General features: G+C 41.6%; 1 non-coding gene across 1 annotated transcript; it reads left to right on the forward strand.

Annotated features, from left to right (window-relative positions):
- Positions 1 to 5,657: 5,657 nt before the first annotated feature.
- On the forward strand, positions 5,658 to 5,764 carry LOC120267953. The gene has a single exon (XR_005538639.1). It is a non-coding gene; the product is annotated as a small nucleolar RNA R71 (small nucleolar RNA).
- Positions 5,765 to 8,793: the final 3,029 nt, after the last annotated feature.

An 8,793-nucleotide genomic window follows, 5' to 3' on the forward strand; every position in this document is an offset into this window, starting at 1 on the left:
AGTATTGATACGGAATTTCTTCCGATCAAATCCTCATACGATTGCATTAACAAAGGGGGAAATCCCTAATTAGAGCAAGAACACGACTTGGTCTAGCCCTAATGTTGGTCACGGTGTATTCGTACATGAATCCCTTTCAAACTTGGTGTGTCTAGTACAAGGGCGATGGTCACACTACCAAGTACAACCTAGGAGTTGGTTTACAGAGTTCTCATGTAAGCAACACATCGAATGCACCAAGAATGAATCACAAACACACAACAATTACAATAAACAAAAACTAGATCATCCAAATACACAAGTTCACCCTCAGCGTTCACCCGGCATCCGGTGACCTTGGGAGTCTACTACATCCATCCAAACAAATACAAATAATAGGTCCATGAAAACAACTACAAATGGCATAAGAAAACTCCCTCAAACAATAGAAGTGAGATGACAAGCCAAGTGAGGTGGAAAGCTTCCACGGACGCCCGCTGAACAGGGCGGCTTCCCTTGTCGTCTACAAGCTCCCCAAAGAAGAGATCGATGAAGATCGGCCAAACCAAGTTTCTCCCTTTGATTCCCCTTCTCCAAAAGCGTGTAATCTTGCCTCCTTTGAACTGGTGGAAGTCGGCTCCAAGAACTCCCCCCAAAAGCCTCTTCCAAAAACCTCTCCCCCTTGCCCTAAAAGTTCAGCCCGAAATATATACCGTCAGGTCCATGCGGGCGCATGGAGCCCGTGAAGCTCACTGACGTTTCGCCCAGAAAATATGCCGGTGCTACAGTGCTCAGGTACAATAACGCTATATACCGAGGGTTGTGAAATTCCAGCAAAAACTATATGCCGGTGCCCAGAAAATATGTCGTTTCGCTATATACAGTGCTACGCTATATGCCGGTGCCCAGAAAATATGTCGTTTCGCTATATACAGTGCTACGCTATATGCCGGTGCCCAAAAAATATGCCGTTTTGCCCAGAAAATATACCGAGGGTTGTGAAATTCTAGCAAACCTCACGGGCACCCATGCGGGTGCATGGAGCCCGTGAAGCTCACAGCCAAATGCCCGCATCATGAATAGTGATCAGCTACATTAACGCTACAGTGCTGGGACCCCAAAAATGCAGTTTTTGGTGTTGAATTCATCAAATTTGCATTTTTGGGCTTCGTTCGGCTCTTTTAAGATCTGAAACACCGAAATAACCAAATTACACATAAACAGGCATCAATTCATTAAAATATACACAAGTAATACAAGATTAATACGTATAAAATATGTACATTTAGGCGTTTTTCAGCTAGGGTTTGGAGAGGAGGTCATTGCCGTTTTGGAGGCCCTTCGTCACCAACTTTGATCGATTCCTCCTCCGTCATAGCATCAAGGAAACCACCGGTGAACATAGCTTCGGAGTGGGTCCTTCAAGACATCGAAGCTCTCCATCAACGCCATCAGTTCATATATAAGGGGGTTTATTTCTATGGTTTTAATGTACTTTCACTCATTGATGGTGTGTTTTGTATGTTGCTCCATGGAGAGCTAAAACCCTAGAGGGTAATTGGGCTTGTGAACCCTAGGATTCTCATTTTTTGTGGATTTGCTTAGTGTTTCTATTTAATCCGAGTTTGATTAAGTTTTAATCTTGTATTCTCATTGCTTGCTTGTTTAATTAATCCTTGTGGTTGATTGGATTTGCATGATTTCTTACTTTGACGTGAGAGAGGTCTCCATTAGAGTTAAAACTTCAAGGTTAAAGAGGGTTGAGAGGGTGAGTCATGAGATAATGGAGTGTCCCCTCTCCCTTCCGATTGAGTGTATTCTATCTCCGTTCCCTAAGCTCTATGCAACCATATTTGGTGTGAGGCGTGAGATTGAGAGATTTCTCCATTGGTACCTTGTAGGGGGTTAGGATCCTTCACCGGGAATTAGGGTTGGATCAATCATTAGGAATCAGATACACCTCTTGGAATCCCTAGAGTTCTTTGCAGTCATATGTGGTGTGAGGTGTTGAGATTGGGCGATTTCTCCACCGGGACCTCGTAGGGGACTAGTATCGGTGATCGGGAGGCCGGATCTGATTATATTTGGATTTCCACGACTTAACTTACTCGTCATAGAAACACTTTGCTTATTCGGTACCTAATACTTAAATCCTAGTGGGAGCATTGCCCGAATACCCCACTTTTACTAATTGAGATCTCCATCCATTTAACCCTTGCATATTCGTCTCCGGTATTCATTTCTTCGCACATTAGATAACCACACCTTTCCATTTACCATTAGGTTAGAAAGCAGAGAAGAAGTTAGTACTAGTAGCCCTGTTTCCTGTGGATTCGACTACCCATTCACCGGGGTAATTATTACTTCGACACCCGTGCACTTGCGGTTTACACGCATATTCGGACGCGTGTCACCCGTGCACTTGCGGGATATATGCACGGGGACCTTATCAGTGGTCATGAGGTTGAGTGTAAGCTTTCGAGTGAGAAGCCAAATGAACACTCACTCGAGGATATAGAGGTTATGAAGGGAGCAAGCAAAGAGAAGGAGGTGGTACCACCTTCTGAGTTTATTTTCATTTTGTGTCTCGAGTTGTATTCATTGCTTCATCTTTTATATACTCGAGTTATGTTTGTTTTTATTGAGACTGAACCCCCTCGTGTATGCCTGCAGATGGTCTTGTCATCATGGCAATTGTGACTTTGTTATTGGCATGGCCAAGGTGTTTCGGCAATTGGCCGTGTGAGCTTCTCAACACGTTGGAACAACACTCCCAAGGACTCAGCTCCATCAAATACAGCACCAGGAGTCAGGGGAGTATTGTTTTGATTGCTTCTCCCACATCTGAATTTAATTGATTTACATTATGAATGAGCTTGCATGTGTACATTGGGGACAATGTACAATTTAAGTGTGTGAGGGGGGGTAGTTTCATACTGCCCGCATCTCTTTTATAGTAGTTTTGATTGATATAAATCCTCACATAGCCAATGGAGGTTCAGCTTAATTGCATTGATTGTATTCTTGAGTTTAGGATTTTTTTTTTAACGTTGAATGTTGTCATGATCTAGTTTTTGCTTGAATTTCTAGGAATTTTTGCCCGATTGATACTTGTTGCACTACTCACTCTTTGAACTCTTTTGGAAACTCATGTTTGATGTATAAGGGACTAGTTATAGTTGTTTCTTGTGTTAATTCTGAAAAAATAAATGGAAAAAATGAAAAGAAGGAACAAAATAGTTTTATTGTTTATTTGTGCTTGTTGGGTGGAAAGAGCTACCACCTATGATGTATGAAGCTACTGTCATAAGTCGGATACTAGTTATGCCCTAATGAGACAAAGAACTATCTCATATGATGAGTGAAAGCTACCACTCCAGTAGAAAGAGCTACCACTTCGAAAGTGTGAAAGCCACCTTAGTGGCCGCTTTGGAAAGGGCTACCTTAGAAAATGTGTGAAGCTACAACCATTTTTGAAAATTTTATTACTTTTTGTAGACAAATAACTCCCTTGTACTTAAAATAGTGAGGAGTATACTTTGCGTTGTTTTGAGTGAGTTCACACACTTACACGATTTCGGGTTTGTTATCCTTTTTTATTCAAGTTTTTAGCTAGAGCATTGATTTTTCATATTTAGTGTGGAAATTTCTCTTACTTGTAGAATGCCCTCTTTGTATCCTTTGGTGAACCTAAGGCCAAGCACTTCAAATATTTCCTTCATCCATGCACATAATGTTAGAATTTTTGCTTGAGGGCAAGCAAAAGCTTAAGTATGGGGGAGTTTGATAAGTGCTTGTGCGATAGGAAAGCGAAGCGTTCTTTCCTTATGTTGAGCATTACTTTTCTCGGGTTTTAATGTTAATATGGGTGTATTTATGTTACTTTTATGCAGGTAGGGTTGTGAGGCTGATTATGAGAGAAAGAAGCCAATGTGGGTCGTAATGCACTAATTTGAAGGAAATATTACTAAGGTTCAAACGCGAAGACATAGGTTGGGTTCTAGATGCAGGAAATATGTGCCAACCTCCTCATACTCGAGTTAGCACAACTCTTTGGAGATACACAAGGGCAGTCACATTTAAACATTCTGACTTGTGCATATAGAACAAGATCTCCACCAACATGTCTGTTATTAAAAAAGCAAGGCGATCAATGAAGTAAATGTGTGCCCGTTTGCATTACCTCGATGAAAGTATGGATTCAGAAGTATTTCAGGCCGGAACTGTAGAAAGGCATCATAGAAAACACTTTAGCAAAAATACTACAGCAGCATTGTTTACAGCCGGCTGAGGAAACAGGAAAACAGATAATCCACATGGGCGTGTGGAAATTCCACACGCCCGTGTGAAAAATCTACAAGGGCGCCCACATGGGCATGTGGATTCCCGATTCCAACCTTTTAAAAGCCGATTTCAGCATTATTTTCTCCATCTTTTCCCCAACTTGAGAGAGGGTGGCGGCTAGGGTTTAGAGTGGTATTGGCTAGGGTATTGGAGAGGTTCTACAGCTCTGACATCACGCGCCGTTTGGAAGAAGGTTAGTGGGAGAGCTTTCGTAGGCACCGATCAGGCGAGGTGTATCCTAGGCCGGACAAAGGAACCATTGCGACGAGTAGAGGGCTCTTCACAAGACCATCGCCAATACTAACAAGGGGGTTTCCTAAGGACGCTTTTTTTTTTACATTCGATTTCATTGATTGTGTCTACCTCCATGGAGAGCTAAAACCCCAGTGGGTACTTGGGTATTTGTTAACCCTAGGATGTATTCGTTTCATTGAATCTCTTTATTACGCTTTCAATCAATTGATGTTTATTGTGAGTTCCAATCTTGCAGACTTGATTGTATGAATACTCCCCTAGAGTGACACTAGGGTTGAGAGTTCTTCTTGGTAACTCTTGTGAGTGAGTGACACACCATGAGACTTAGACAAAGCTAGATTGGAGAGGGTGAGTCGAGAGGGTGAGTCGAGAGGTAACGGAGCTTCACCTTTCCGCTCTGGTGTGTTCTATCCTACCTCCACATTCCAAGAGTTCTTTGTGGCCATACTAGAGTGAATGGGCTAAGAGATGACCTTCCACTGGGGCTTAGTTGCGAGTGCAATGGAGTGAAGCGCTGAATTGATTTTAGCACCTAGGCCTTATTTGTGGCTAGGGATCTTTCACCTGGACCAAAGGTTTAGGTCTATATATAGGAATAGGGTTTTTCACTTGGAATCACTTTAGCTCATTGCAATTTTATGTGAGTGTAAGGTTGAGATGTTATTCAATCTCTCTTTCGGGACATGTATAGAGTTAGGCATGGTTGACCTTAGATTTGGGATCATGTAATTAAGGATTTCCACATCTCATTGTTGCATCAATTAGGAAGTATAATAGAGGGTTCTTGCACTTCAAACGATTGTCCTAGGTGGATCAATATCTGGGTACCCCATCTTTATCGATTGCCTTACCTTCTCCTTTACTTGTGCTCTCTATCTTGTTGTTTTTATTTTTGTTATTTTATATTTTGTTACACTTATCACTATTCATCTTCCACATTAGTTAAGAAACAACTTAAGTGTCTTTATTCCATACTCTCTATAGATATGATACCTACTCATCTGGGATTATTACTTCGACACCTGTGCACTTGCGGTTTGCACGCATATACAAACATGTCAATAATCATCCACTCGAGAAATCCGTGCTGTGGTCACCTCTGCAAAAGATCCTTGAAGTGCTCCCATATCTCAAACAATAACTCCAATTCCATCTATACAAATGACGAAATCTCATTGCCAAGCTTGGCCAACTACCCCGGAGGAAAGTATCTAGCAAGAAAAGCTTTGACCATCTCATTCCACGTCGTGATGGAGGCCTTGGCAAAGAATGTAGCCACTGCTTGGCTCTTCCATTGAGAGAGAATGGGAAAGCCCTCAATTTGATAGCATCATCCGATACACCATTAATCTTCATCATATCACAAACTTCCAAGAAGTTCTCTATATGGTTGTTTGGATCCTCATCGGCCAAACAATTGAACTGTGTTGTTTGCTGAATCACTTGGATGAATGCCGGCTTTAGCTCATTGTTCGGAGCTGTAATTGGGGGTCGCACAATACTAGATTGTGTGCCCAAAACTAAGGGTCTAGCATAATCAGAAAGTGTCCTCTATTACTCATTATGTTCTGCCATATTATCTGACCCTTCCACTTTTATCTCAGCCTAATTAGACAGTTCTTGTACAGGTTCCTTTCCCCTTCTTCTGAGTGTATGTTCAAGTCCATGATCTCCTTCAATCAATATGGAAGGGTTCCCTCGTGTCATAACCTGCAGTTGCACCAAAAAAAAGAAAACAAAATCAGAATGATGATAGAAAAGAAGATGTGAAATAGAATGAATAAATGAATAGCTAAGAAAACAAAGTGCAAAGTATCTCTAAACGCCTACTCCCCTGCAACGGCACCAAAAAATTGACAACGTCCTTTGCCTATGTTCCGCAACTGCACGGGTTTGTCGAAGTAATAAATCCCGGATGAGTGGGTATCGTATCCACAGAGAGTAGGGAATAAAAACACTTAAATTTTTTCTTAACTAAACAAAATGCGAATATTGATTTGTCTGACAAAATATGATGTAACAAAACTAAAAGAAACAAGAGAAAGAGTGCAAGTAAATGGGAGGTAAGGCAATCGATATAAGTCGGGTACCCGGATATTGTTACACCTAGGACAATCATTTGATGAGCAAAAACCCTCTATTATGCTTCCTAACTAATGCATTAATGAGTTTGGAGATCCTTAAATACATGGTTCCAAATCTAAGGTCAACTATGCCTAACCTTATACATGTCCCGGGGGAGAAATTGAATAACCTCTCAACCTCGCACTCATATAAAATTGCAATGAGTTCTAGGGATTCCAAGTGATAAATCCTCTTCCTAGATGTAGAACTAACCCTTTGGTCAAGGTGGAAGGTCCCTAGCCACAATTAAGCCCTAGGTGCTAAAATCACTTCAACACTTTACTCCGTTGCCTCTGCAACTAGGCCCTAGCAAAAGGTCATCCCTTAGCCCATTCACTCTACTATAACCATAAAGAGCTCGGAGAAATAGAGGTAGAATAAATCACACAGGAGGGGAAAGGGGATGCTCTGCTACCTCTCAACTCATCCTCTCAACCCTCTCCAATCAAGCTTTGTCTAACTCTCGTGGTGTGTCACTCACTCACAAGAGTTACCAATAAGAACTCTCAACCCTAGTGTCACTCCAAGGGAGTATTCACATAATCAAGTATACAAGATTAGAACTCAAATAAAACATCAATTAATTGAAAGCAAAATAAAAAGGTTCAATGAAACGAATAAATCCAAGGGTTCACAAATATCCAAGTACCCACTAGGGGATTTAGCTCTCAATGGAGCTATTTACAATCAATTATATCAAATATAAAAGCAAAGAATCCATAGAAACCCCCTCAATAGTCATGGCGATGGTCTTGTGGAGAGTCCTTTACTCGTCCAAGAGTCCCTTTGTCCGGCCAAGGATACACCACACCGGATCGGTGCCGCCGAAAGCTCTCCCACTAATCTTCTTCTGAATGGAGCGTGATATCAGAGTCATAGAACCTCTCCAAATCCCTAGCCAATACCTCTAAGAACCCTAGCCACTGTCCTCTCTCAAATATGGGAAAAGATGGAAAAAAGAATTCTGAAATGGGGGTAGAAATCGGCCTTAAATAGGGATTGAATCCGGAATCCACAGGCCCATGTGGGCACCCCTATGGACTTTTCACACGACGTATGGAATTTCCACATGCCCGTGTGAATTTCCACACGACATATTGAAGGAAAGAAGATTGCGACCATCGATCGAGGAACCACGAGTTAGTGCTTAAAACCTTACTAACACATTTGGAATATGCCTTTCTAATGGAAGATTCAAAGTTCCTAATGATTGTGGCCTCGAATCTCTCTCCAGAGCAGGAGGACAAGCTTGTGAGCATGTTAAAAAAACATAAATCTTCTATTGCTTTGAAGAACTCTGATATAAAATGCATCAATCCCTTATTTTGCACTCATAAGATCCTAATGGAGGACAATTACAAGTCAGTGATTCAACCTCAGAGAAGATTAAATCCAAACATGAAGGAAGTTATCAAGGCAGAAGTAGTAAAACTTCTAAATGCAGGAATCACTTATCCCATCTCAGACAGTGTGTGTGTGAGCTCAACTCAAGTAGTAACGAAGAATGAAGGAATGACGGTGGTGAGAAATGAAAGGAATGAACTAATTCCAACCAGGAATGAACTAATTTCATTGGCTATAGAAGGTTAAATGATGCAACTCGTAAAGACCACTTTTCGTTGCCGTTTATTAATCAAATATTGGAGTGGGTAGCAGGGCATCAATTCTCAATAGTAAAAGCAACAAGTAAGAGAGCAAAAGTAAAGAAGGGGGTAAGGCAATCGATAAAGATGGGGTACCCGGATAATGCTCCGCCTAGGATAATTGTTTCCAGTGCAAGAACCCTCTATTATGCTTCCTAATCAATGCAATGATGGGTCGTGGAAATCCTTAATTACATAGTCCCAAATCTAAGGTCAACTATGCCTAACTCTATACATGTCCCGGAGGAGAAATCGAACAATCACAACAGCTCGCACTCGCATAGAGTTGCAATGAGCTCTAGGGATTCCAAGTGATAAATCTCTTCCTTATTATAGACCTAAACCTTTGGTCCAGGTGGAAGGTCCCTAACCACAATTGAGCCCTAGAACTATGATCACCTCAACGCTTCACTCAGTTGCACGCGCAACTAAGCCCCAGCGGAAGTTC

Source organism: Dioscorea cayenensis, chromosome 1, assembly GCF_009730915.1.
Source record: "Dioscorea cayenensis subsp. rotundata cultivar TDr96_F1 chromosome 1, TDr96_F1_v2_PseudoChromosome.rev07_lg8_w22 25.fasta, whole genome shotgun sequence".
Lineage (NCBI taxonomy): Eukaryota > Viridiplantae > Streptophyta > Magnoliopsida > Dioscoreales > Dioscoreaceae > Dioscorea > Dioscorea cayenensis.